Source organism: Dendropsophus ebraccatus, unplaced genomic scaffold, assembly GCF_027789765.1.
Source record: "Dendropsophus ebraccatus isolate aDenEbr1 unplaced genomic scaffold, aDenEbr1.pat pat_scaffold_783_ctg1, whole genome shotgun sequence".
Classification (NCBI taxonomy): domain Eukaryota; kingdom Metazoa; phylum Chordata; class Amphibia; order Anura; family Hylidae; genus Dendropsophus; species Dendropsophus ebraccatus.
Window position 1 is genome coordinate 1 of NW_027210382.1, and position 12,799 is coordinate 12,799.

The window sequence follows — 12,799 nt, forward strand, 5'->3', positions numbered from 1 at the left end:
CCTGCAATTAACCCAATAAACAGAAACAACCCTTTTAAACTGCCAATGACTCTCTATGGGAGGTGAGAGAACCTTATGCTCACACATGGGAAACCAACCTCACACATTCACCACTCCAAACCATCACCCACAAAGAAGAGAGCCAACACTTGCCAGATTTAATTTCAAACGTTAATATATTTTCTATTTGATAGTGAACATATGCATCAGTTACCCCCATCTGCAGAAACGGACATCATAAAAAAGGGGAAACGTTTGTAAGATGCCTCTTAAAATAAATATTTCTCTTTTATAAAATAATAAAACTTCAAATAAATATACTTTACACTAAACAATATGTTGAAAAATTAGAAAATAAAGGCTGACTCTTACTGTAACTGTACAATATACAGAAAGTCCAAAGAGTAGAAATATTAATTTTTCAATAAGTTGAAGCACAATCTAACCGTGTGGATAGATTCACATTCCTTTGAATGTATATTAGTACATTTCGTGATTGTGCCAGTACAGTGGCACCAAATTCACAGTTGTAAATATTATTCTTTATGTACAAAAATATAACACATTATTCTCTGGCAAAAAAAAAAAAACAATGAAAGTCATTTGCTAATTTACAAATGTTGCAAGTATTATTCACAAAACAATGCACATTTATGTAGGAGTGTCTGTGTTGCTTTAGCTTATATCTTATGTGGCACAGAGCACTGGGTCCTAGTTGGAGCTTGATTAAAGATTCTCTAACAAGCCTATTGGTTAAGATGGCACTTGGAAAAAAAAAAAAAATCACTGCAAACAGGAAAAAACTTCCGCCTGCTTTCTACCAACTGTACCATATATCATGATTGCATATGTGTGCTAAAAGTAAGTCCAATTACTTTATCGCTTTTTGAAGTCAACCAATGCTATGTTGGTTTCCCCAAACTTCTGGGCTGTAACTGTGGCACTTTACAACATACTGTATTTGACCTTTTACATCGACATCCTGGTCTCTTTGCCCGGTCATAGCAGCCTTGGCACAATTTAAGGCAACCCTTGGCTGGAAGGTAACACCATAAACAAGGCAAAAACATTGACATAACACCAATGGCAGACCAGCGAGTGCAGCAATGCGCCTGGCTACAAGAACAGGGGTTGTCGGCACAATTGTCCTCATCGTCATTTGAGCAGTGATAGAAAAGGCACTTCACGCAGCAAACACAAGTTCCATAGTCAATCACTTCCTGTGCTGAGCAAAGGCACTGTTTGTCACATATCCAGCAGGAGGGAAGAGTTCTGGATAAGTGCATTCTTGGCACTTACATTTCCCGCAGCTCTCACACCTGTATGCATGTAAGCCCAAGTCTTCTTTACTGGGAGGCTTTAACTCCTCTGGTTTCAGCTCACCTTTGGGGTTGTACACGAATTATCCTGTCAGAACCTAGCCCCGAAGATGAATAAGGAGGAGCTAAAAGTCTTTGCTCTGATGAGCTGCTACTTGTGCTTGTCCGTGTACTACTTCTTGATCCCGTACTCGCTGTGCTAACTGACTGAGACAACACTACCCGTGATGAGGGATGCATCGGTGGAAGAGGGCTCCGGCTAAATTGCCTCTGCTCTGTTACCACATGTATTCTTTCATTTTTGTGCTGGGGAGTTTGACGGGGAGCAGGTTTAACCCAAGGCCGAGGAGCCACAGTGGGCCCTTCAGTATACTCATTAGTGTTCCGTATGGCTCTTATTTGTTCCAATGACAAAACATGAACTTGTTGCGTCAAAAGGTCCCTTGGGTCAATATCACTGTGTGTTCTCCCACTGTCACGCCGAGTCGGGAGTAAAGGCTGAGATCCATTGCCATTTTGTACTCTGGCCTCCATCAGTACTCTGAAGAGTTTTCGCTCCAGTAGGCCGAGAACACATCTGAAATCCTGTGGGGAGAAAAAAGAAAAAGAAGGATTATTTCCTTACTCTGCATGTACTATATAACACAAGAACTATAATATATAATATAATATATATATATATCTCAAAACAAAACAAAAAAATGCCCCTGATCTAACAGACAAATTTTGACACATGACAGCTTGCGCCAAAACCGCCAATTGTAGTGGTGCATTAGAATCAGACAGTATGTATAGAGGTACTATGAAAACAAATCTCAATCCCAGGTTAAACAGCATGTCCTGATATTTATGAACACAATCCCACCCAGTTCGGGCCGGACAACAAGTTGTAAGGTAATCTTCTCATCTCTAATTTCCTCTGCTGTATTTCTAAGAAAAACAAGCCGTACATTCTATTTCTAGTATTTCCTTTAAAATGCCACAGGCAGCAACAAGACAGAGAAAGGTATTATGGAAATCTCAACAAAACCAGAGCAATTCTAAAACCAGGTTAGAAGTCTGAAAGGAAACTGCTACTATTCAGTACTGTATGTATGTATGTAGCAGAACTAATACAGTCCCTTGGTGTTACACAATCATTGTATTCTAGTACCTTATGGAGTTACGGAATTATCTTTACCAGCATTAATGCAGACATCACACTAAGAAGTAATACAAATCCCAAACTCCACAGCATGTATCTATATATAGGCTGATAACACAACAGACCCCACCGCACAACCGGCCTGTATTGTAACAGTGGCTTATTACTTCCTCTCATTGTGAACGTGTCACAACAGGTGTAGGGAAATCAGGTTCCTCTTAGACTGCAGTAAAAGCTATTCGAGTAACAGGAAACCAGCTGCCATTATGAGCCCGTCTCCTCTCTACTCAGGTCACGACAATGTGAATGACAATGCCCTAAACACTTAACTATTCGCATAACAAATAGTACCTGCTTTATACAGAACAAGGCTTTATAGTCTGATGGGCTTTGATACATTTGCCAAAGAAACTGCTAACTAAACTAGATGAGGATGGGCTGAATAATGCACATTATTCATGGAACTTACTGCAAGTCGCAAAAAAACAGGATGCTATCACCCTTACAGCATGTCTGGATGAAGAGCCTTTTAATTGCAGAAATCTATAGGATCAGATCTGTTTAACTCGACAGCCTTCCCACAAACAGCACATTCTCAGTTAACTCGCTTGACAATGAGGGGATTGAGATCATTGCTGTGCAAACACTATCTGGGGCCTATCTGAAACTAAAGGTGAACAGATAATGTCCTCTGTTAAATTATGCAGCTCATTCAAAGAGATACCACTATCCGGCTTTTACTGAAAAAATATCTTCAATGCAGACAACAATGCAGTGTTATTTGTAGGAAATTCACTCTTCCTATCCTTTAGGTATACTCAATGTACACACCCAGATGTAGCAGAGCAGATTTTACAGACACAAGACCAGCCATTAGATGTATGACCGATGAGTCTTGTGACTGTACGTATGGCTGACAGTGGTTACGTAAAAAAATAAATAAACTAACTTATTTTCCTGCTATCAATCTCTGCACAATAGAGCATGGCCAGTTAATAGGCCACATTTTTCTAATGTCTAACTCTGAGGGGCCACAACGTTTGCTCACCATGATAACTCGGAGTTCGGATAATGCACTAGGTTTGCCTGCAGTGCTATGTAAAACCAGGCACAGATAACACACTGTGACAAACTTCACTTTGCCAGATTTGACCATTACACAAACACATACAAAAGTGTCTCCTAATGGCATCTGCTCATACACACCTCCGTATAACCCCCAGCAGAAGTTACTCAACAGCTCTGATGTAATGGCTGCAGATATGTTCCTCCTAAATTAGCTTTATTTTTTTTTTTTTTTACGGAAATATATGTTTCAACCAAATCTGAAAGATGTTTCCATGACTCTAATGGGAGCTACCTGGTTTGCCTAAAGTCAGCAGGGTTTCACGCCCAAGTTACACAACTGAACCTCTCAGAATTTCTAAACTAAAGATGTCATCCTTCCCTCTAAGTACTCACAAGGTAAATAGTGCCCAGACATTTAGTAAGACAACCTACAGTGGGCTATACATGCAAAACAAGAAAGAAAGAGGAGCTCTTTTTCTACTTCTTATTACAATTACTTGTATTATTAACAATAATCTAATCTATGCAGAAAACCAGTCGCTCCGACAATAGGCCTAGTATTCCATAACAATCACCTTAGCTGTCTCCATAAAACAAACCCAATGAAACACCAAGGCATGTAAACCCTGTCATCACTATAGACGTTTCACATTGATCAAAAGCCTCCAATAAATTGTACAGTGCGGGAACCAAGTGCAACAATCCTCAGTGCACCACTTATGACTGAGCCTTCCTCGCTGCTGACTAGTCAGGCAAAGCTTAACTCCAAGGCTGCAATTGAAAAGTAAATTGATATCCATCTTCACAGGAGCAGACACAATCCAATGTCGGGAACATTCTCTCTTTTTACTAGAGTTCAATATAGAACTTACAGCTATGGTATTAACTCTCTTCAGATTATAAAAAGTAGTAGAACAGAATATATACAAACACGTTGTAAGAATCAGATAAAATTAGATATATATCAGTAAAACACATGAAGACAGATTGTACAAAACTCAAAACCTAGGGAGCCAATGTCCCTCAACGTTTAACTGTCCCAGCTATTGAGTTCTAGTAATGAGGTGTCACAGATCATCAGAATAGTTTCTAAGGCTGAAGTACTCTGCCCACCCAATATAACACACACTTGAATGTACCGAACCATTCTTATCATTACTCCAGCCATAGAAGCTTCCATACTTCACATGCATACCTTACATACTTCTAACATACAGGACATAGAAGGAGCTCTCATCAGGTAAGCTGGATAGAAACCATCCAATACATGGTGAAGGGTATATACTCCACATACAAGAGAACACACAACATTACTGAGAGTTCTGCACAGGCCTCTATCCAGCCCCTAAAGAAAGTCCCTTAAAGGGTTAGATGTCAAACGTAACCCCAGTCCTTCAGATGATTCAGATAAACTCCAGTCCCTATTTAGTCCCATATAGGAGAAGAAGTTGTTATGTGTCCTGTATCCTACAAAGTAACACTGAAGGTAAACACAGGCACACAATGTAACAAGACACTTCCAGAATGAATGCTGGGGATGGGGACTTACAGGAAAGTTTCTCAGAGCCCCAGCCTCCATGGCAGGGGGTGGGGGTCCCCAGGGTGCAGGAGCTCAGGGCAGGGGGGGTGGTGGTCCTCAGGGTGCAGGAGCTCAGGACATGGCAGGGGGGGGGGTCCCCCAGGGTGCAGGAGCTCAGGACATGGCAGGGGGTGGTGGTCCCCAGGGTGCAGGAGCTCAGGACATGGCTGGGGGGGGACCCCAAGGTGCAGGAGCTCAGGGCAGGGGGGGGGGTGGTCCTCAGAGTGCAGGAGCTCAGGACATGGCAGGGGGGGGGGGGTCCCCCAGGGTGCAGGAGCTCAGGACATGGCAGGGGGTGGTGGTCCCCAGGGTGCAGGAGCTCAGGACAGGGCAGCCCCCCCTGAGCCCCCGGTGTGTGGATTGCCTCCTGTATGATGTGCTGGGTGCAATGTGGAGTGTCTGTGAGTCCCCCCCCCCCCTCTCTCTATTAGGAGCAGAGTGTGTGATCAGACTGAGGATTAGAGGAGGGGGAAGGAGTTTACTGTGGGGACAGGGGGGGAAAGACAGAAATAGCTCTTTAAACCAGACCACAACATTTCCGAAGCTGCTCAGCGCCATCACATCTATCCTTTCCTGCAGTCTAAATAGAGCTGCGAGCAAACCGCAGAGTGGAAACTCTGACTACACAACAACACAATGTACATGCACTTTATTGTAACTTCACAATCCGTTCAGGAGAGAGCAGACACCAGAGAGCAGCAGCTGACCTGCCCAGTGCACACAGTCCCTAGGTACAGGCTCCATGCGCCACAAGCCCTGCGACTTATCTCCACTCCTCATCATTCAACTTTCCAAAACAAGCCACGTTTCCGCTGCGTGCTCTGCCCCCAGCCAGGAGCGATCCGGACAAATCAGGGGCTCCTGGGCCCCCCTATAGTCAGCAGCAGCAGAGAACTGCAAGGGTTAACAGAAAACTCACCGCAGCTGCACCACGACTCCCCTCTGCTCAGCAACTCTGCAAGTTCTGCAAGTAAATCCACTCCCGGGTGTAAAAAGGTCGCACAGTCCGGTTAGAAATTTCCCCCAAGTATCTTGAAGTAAATAAGTTCCAAGCAGTAAATCCCAGCAGTATATGAGCAGCATCAGCAGTGCCTGCTCCAAGTTGTAGTATCCAGGGAGAGAGAGCGGCCGTGCAGGGGCTGGAGACGGGACCACAAGTTACAGGAGATCCGGCAGAGCAGTGTGACAGGGCGCCGCCTCCGCCTCAGCGTTGTTGTGCTCTGGGTGAGGAGGAGGAGGAGGTAGGGCAGTAAATGGCGTCATGTGGAACCGAGGAGGAACAGAGCAGTTGTTGTCCCAGAGGATATATCGCATCCGGTGTCTGCTCATTGGCTCTGCGGGGCTACATTCACTCACACTCCCAGCTCCGAGCCGCAGGGGGGAGCTCACGGGCAATGGCCTCTGCTCAGCCCAGGAATGTGGGGGGTGGTGACTGCCGGCCCTTATATTGTCTCCAGGCCATGCTGTATACAGGGGGATAGTATGTACTATTACTGAGCCATGCTGTATACAGGGGGATAGTATGTACTATTACTGGGCCATGCTGTATACACGGGGATAGTATGTACTATTACTGAGCCATGCTGTATACAGGGGGATAGTATATTTATTATTACTGCACCATGCTGTATACAGGGGGATAGTATGTACTATTACTGAGCCATGCTGTATACAGGGGGATAGTATGTACTATTACTGAGCCATGCTGTATACAGGGGGATAGTATGTACTATTACTGAGCCATGCTGTATACAGGGGGATAGTATATTTATTATTACTGCACCATGCTGTATACAGGGGGATAGTATGTACTATTACTGAGCCATGCTGTATACAGGGGGATAGTATATTTATTATTACTGCACCATGCTGTATACAGGGGGATAGTATGTACTATTACTGGGCCATGCTGTATACAGGGGGATAGTATGTACTATTACTGAGCCATGCTGTATACAGGGGGATAGTATATTTATTATTACTGCACCATGCTGTATACAGGGGGATAGTATGTACTATTACTGAGCCATGCTGTATACAGGGGGATAGTATGTACTATTACTGAGCCATGCTGTATACAGGGGGATAGTATGTACTATTACTAAGCCATGCTGTATACAGGGGGATAGTATATTTATTATTACTGCACCATGCTGTATACAGGGGGATAGTATGTACTATTACTGAGCCATGCTGTATACAGGGGGATAGTATGTACTATTACTGAGCCATGCTGTATACAGGGGGATAGTATGTACTATTACTGAGCCATGCTGTATACAGGGGGATAGTATATTTATTATTACTGCACCATGCTGTATACAGGGGGATAGTATGTACTATTACTGGGCCATGCTGTATACAGGGGGATAGTATGTACTATTACTGAGTCATGCTGTATACAGGGGGATAGTATATTTATTATTACTGCACCATGCTGTATACAGGGGGATAGTATGTACTATTACTGAGCCATGCTGTATACAGGGGGATAGTATGTACTATTACTGAGCCATGCTGTATACAGGGGGATAGTATGTACAATTGCTGAGCCATGCCTGTATATACAGGGGGATAGTATGTACTATTACTGCACCATGCCTGTATATATAGAGGGATAGTATATATTACTGGGCCATGCTGTATACAGGGGGATAGTATGTACAATTACTGAGCCATGCCTGTATATACAGGGGGATAGTATATTTATTATTACTGCACCATGCTGTATACAGGGGTATAGTATGTACTATTACTGGGCCATGCTGTATTCAGGGGGATAGTATATATTACTGGGCCATGCTGTATACAGGGGGATAGTATGTACTATTACTGAGCCATGCTGTATACAGGGGGATAGTATGTACTATTACTGAGCCATGCTGTATACAGGGGGATAGTATGTACAATTACTGAGCCATGCCTGTATATACAGGGGGATAGTATGTACTATTACTGCACCATGCCTGTATATATAGAGGGATAGTATATATTACTGGGCCATGCTGTATACAGGGGGATAGTATGTACAATTACTGAGCCATGCCTGTATATACAGGGGGATAGTATATTTATTATTACTGCACCATGCTGTATACAGGGGTATAGTATGTACTATTACTGGGCCATGCTGTATTCAGGGGGATAGTATATATTACTGGGCCATGCTGTATACAGGGGGATCGTATGTACTATTACTGAGCCATGCCTGTATATACAGGGGGATAGTATATTTATTATTACTGCACCATGCTGTATACAGGGGGATAGTATGTACTATTACTGGGCCATGCCTGTATATATAGAGGGATAGTATATATTACTGAGCCATGCTGTATACAGGGGGATAGTATGTACTATTACTGAGCCATGCCTGTATATACAGGGGGATAGTATATTTATTATTACTGCACCATGCTGTATACAGGGGGATAGTATGTACTATTACTGAGCCATGCTGTATACAGGGGGATAGTATGTACTATTACTGGGCCATGCCTGTATATATAGAGGGATAGTATATATTACTGAGCCATGCTGTATACAGGGGGATAGTATGTACTATTACTGAGCCATGCCTGTATATACAGGGGGATAGTATATTTATTATTACTGCACCATGCTGTATACAGGGGGATAGTATATATTACTACTGGGCTATGCTGTATACAGGGGGATAGTATATATCATTACTGGGCCATGCCTGTATACAGGGAGATAGTATATATTATTACTGGGACATGCCTGTATACAGAGAGATAGTATGTACTATATTACTGGGCCATGCCTGTATACAGGGGGATAGTATATACTATTACTGGGCCATGCCTGTATACAGAGGGATAGTATATATTATTACTGGGACATGCCTGTATACAGGGGGATAGTATATATTATTACTGGGCCATGCTGTATACAGGGGGATAGTATATACTATTACTGGGCCATGCATGTATACAGAGGGATATTATATATTATTACTGGGCCATGCATGTATACAGGGGGATAGTGTATATTATTTCTGGGCCATGTCTGTATACAGGGGGATAGTATGTACTATTACTGCACCATGCATGTATACAGGGGGATAGTATATATCATTACTGGACCATGCCTGTATACAGGGGGATGAAGGGGAGGACAATATATACTATTACTGGGACATGCCTGTATACAGGGGTATAGTATATACTATTACTGGGCCATGCTGTATACAGAGGGATAGTATATATCATTACTGGACCATGCTGTATACAGGGGGATGAAGGGGAGGACAATATATAATATTACTGGGACATGCCTGTATACAGGGGTATAGTATATACTATTACTGGGACATGTCTCTATATACAGGGGGATAGTATATATTATTACTGGGCCATGCATGTATACAGGGGGATAGTATATATCATTACTGGACCATGCCTGTATACAGAGGGATAGTATATATCATTACTGGACCATGCCTGTATACAGGGGGATAGTTTATATTATTACTGGGCCATGCTGTATACAGGGGATAGTATATACTATTACTGGACTATGCCTGTATACAGGGGGATAGTATATACTATTACTGGACCATGCCTGTATACAGAGGGATAGTATATATTATTACTGGGACATGCCTGTATACAGGGGGATAGTATATATTATTACTGCACCATGCTGTATACAGGGGGATAGTATGTACTATTACTGCACCATACCTGTATATACAAGGGGATAGTATATATTATTACTGGGCCATGCTGTATACAGAGGGATAGTATATATTATTACTGCACCATGCCTGTATACACGGGGATAGTATATATTACTGGGCCATGCTGTATACAGGGGGATAGTATATACTATTACTGGGCCATGCCTGTATACAGTGAAATAGTATATATACTATTACTGAAATAGTATATACTATTACTGGGCTTTGCTGTATATAGGGGGATAGTATATATATTATTACTGGGCCATGCCTGTATATAGGGGGATAGTATATATTATTACTAGACCATGCTGTATACAGGGAGATAGTATATATCATTACTGGGTCATGCTGTATACAGGGGGATAGTATAAATATTATTACTGGGCCATGCCTGTATACAGGGGGATAGTATATATTATTACTGGGCCATGCCTGTTTACAGGAGGACAGTATATATTATTACTGGGCTATGCTGTATACAGGGGGATAGTATATAATATTACTGGGCCATGCCTGTATACAGGGAAATAGTATATATACTATTACTGAAATAGTATATACTATTACTGGGCTTTGCTGTATATAGGGGGATAGTATATATATTATTACTGGGCCATGCCTGTATATAGGGGGATAGTATATATTATTACTAGACCATGCTGTATACACTGAGATAGTATATATCATTACTGGGTCATGCTGTATACAGGGGGATAGTATAAATATTATTACTGGACCATGCCTGTATACAGGGGGATAGTATATATTATTACTGGGCCATGCCTGTTTACAGGAGGACAGTATATATTATTACTGGGCTATGCTGTATACAGGGGGATAGTATGTACTATTACTGCACCATGCCTGTATACACAGGGGATAGTATATATCATTACTGCACCATGCTGTATACAGGGGGATAGTATATACTATTACTGGGCCATGCATGTATACAGGGGGATATTATATATTATTACTGGGCCATGCATGTATACAGGGGGATAGTGTATATTATTTCTGGGCCATGTCTGTATACAGGGGGATAGTATGTACTATTACTGCACCATGCATGTATACAGGGGGATAGTATATATCATTACTGGACCATGCCTGTATACAGGGGGATGAAGGGGAGGACAATATATACTATTACTGGGACATGCCTGTATACAGGGGTATAGTATATACTATTACTGGGCCATGCTGTATACAGAGGGATAGTATATATCATTACTGGACCATGCTGTATACAGGGGGATGAAGGGGAGGACAATATATAATATTACTGGGACATGCCTGTATACAGGGGTATAGTATATACTATTACTGGGACATGTCTCTATATACAGGGGGATAGTATATATTATTACTGGGCCATGCATGTATACAGGGGGATAGTATATATCATTACTGGACCATGCCTGTATACAGAGGGATAGTATATATCATTACTGGACCATGCCTGTATACAGGGGGATAGTTTATATTATTACTGGGCCATGCTGTATACAGGGGATAGTATATACTATTACTGGACTATGCCTGTATACAGGGGGATAGTATATACTATTACTGGACCATGCCTGTATACAGCTGCCGTTGTTTAGGCTTTGTTCACACTACGTATAGAGACCGGCCTGGTCACGGAACGGCCGTTCTCTGCCCGGATCATCGCCCGGATCGTCGCAGAGCTCTAATATGGGCGCATCAGCGAGCACCCACATCAGAGCTTCCCCCTGCACACTATGGAGCGAGCTGCCGGAGCCGCTCGCTTCATAGTGTGAACTGAAAGGGTTTCCAATGGCCGCACTTCATTGTATTGCGGCCGCAGAAAACTGACATGTGAGTTATTTGCGGGGCCGCACGGGATCCCGGCCGGTGCGTATACGTTGTGTATACGCTCTGGCCGGGATCCCATTGAAACTAAGGCATTGTTCCACCCCGCAAAAACTACGGCCGTAGTTTTACGTAGTGTGAACATAGCCTAAAACCGGATAATCCCTTTGCTTACAAACCTATTTCTATATATCTACCTATAGCTCCATATTACATGCATCTGCCACACTGAAATCAACCAACCCAAAACAATAGAAATAATGTTGCAATGTAGCACACTACTAAATGCATCTCCCTCTGTGAATGTAACTATTGCCATTGACTTCTCAGTGCAGTGTTACTTCCCCCAGCTCCCCCTCACTGTCATTCATAACAAAGGCAGAGTGAGCAGGAAATGGTGTCAACTTTAATAGGCGACCTCCCTTCCTCCCCAGCAAGTGGCAATGGAAGTCATCCTGAGAGACTGTGCCTCTTCGTATTTCCTCTAGGGGGAGCTCGAGCGTGTTTCTCGGCCTCTAGAAGCCAGCATGTGGGGAATGCATTCCAAGCTCCATTAACATGGAGGATGAGATCACTCCACTCCACCCCTTTAGGAAATGCAGCTAGAGATACTTCCTTAACATTTACTAACCCTTTCACTGCTGAAAGGGGGATGCCTTCTGCATGTGAATGGAAGGTAGTGCATTGATAATGCTAGGCAGCTTACTTTCTTTTGAACACTTTTACTTTCAGAGCAATGTGCAAAGTTTTACCCACCCTTCCCCCTCACTATATAGTACACAAATCCAGTATTATTCGTTTTTAACAGATATTATATTGATCTACTATTTGGAGTTGATTGACATTATGTATGTATCTCTCTTGACTGATGATTACTATGTTGACCCCACAAGACAATAAGGAAATGGCTCTTATACATAATATTTATACTACTTATTATTTATGCATTGCTTGTACAGTTGATGGGGTCCGTGCTTTACTATGATTTAGTAACACGCCTACATTAAGGAGTTTACATTGGCAAATGCCCAGATTTAATTCTTGTAATTGAATTACATGTGACAGTGTAGTTCAGAGTGTGACTGTGTGTGAGTATGTGTGAAAATGGGGGAGGGGGCTTGGAATGTATATGAGATAAACCACTT

General features: G+C 42.6%; 1 pseudogene; it reads right to left on the reverse strand.

Moving 5' to 3' along the window:
• Positions 1-157: 157 nt before the first annotated feature.
• Positions 158-5,256, reverse strand: LOC138779843 (protein sprouty homolog 2-like; annotated as a pseudogene).
• Between the last annotated feature and the right edge of the window lie 7,543 nt (positions 5,257-12,799).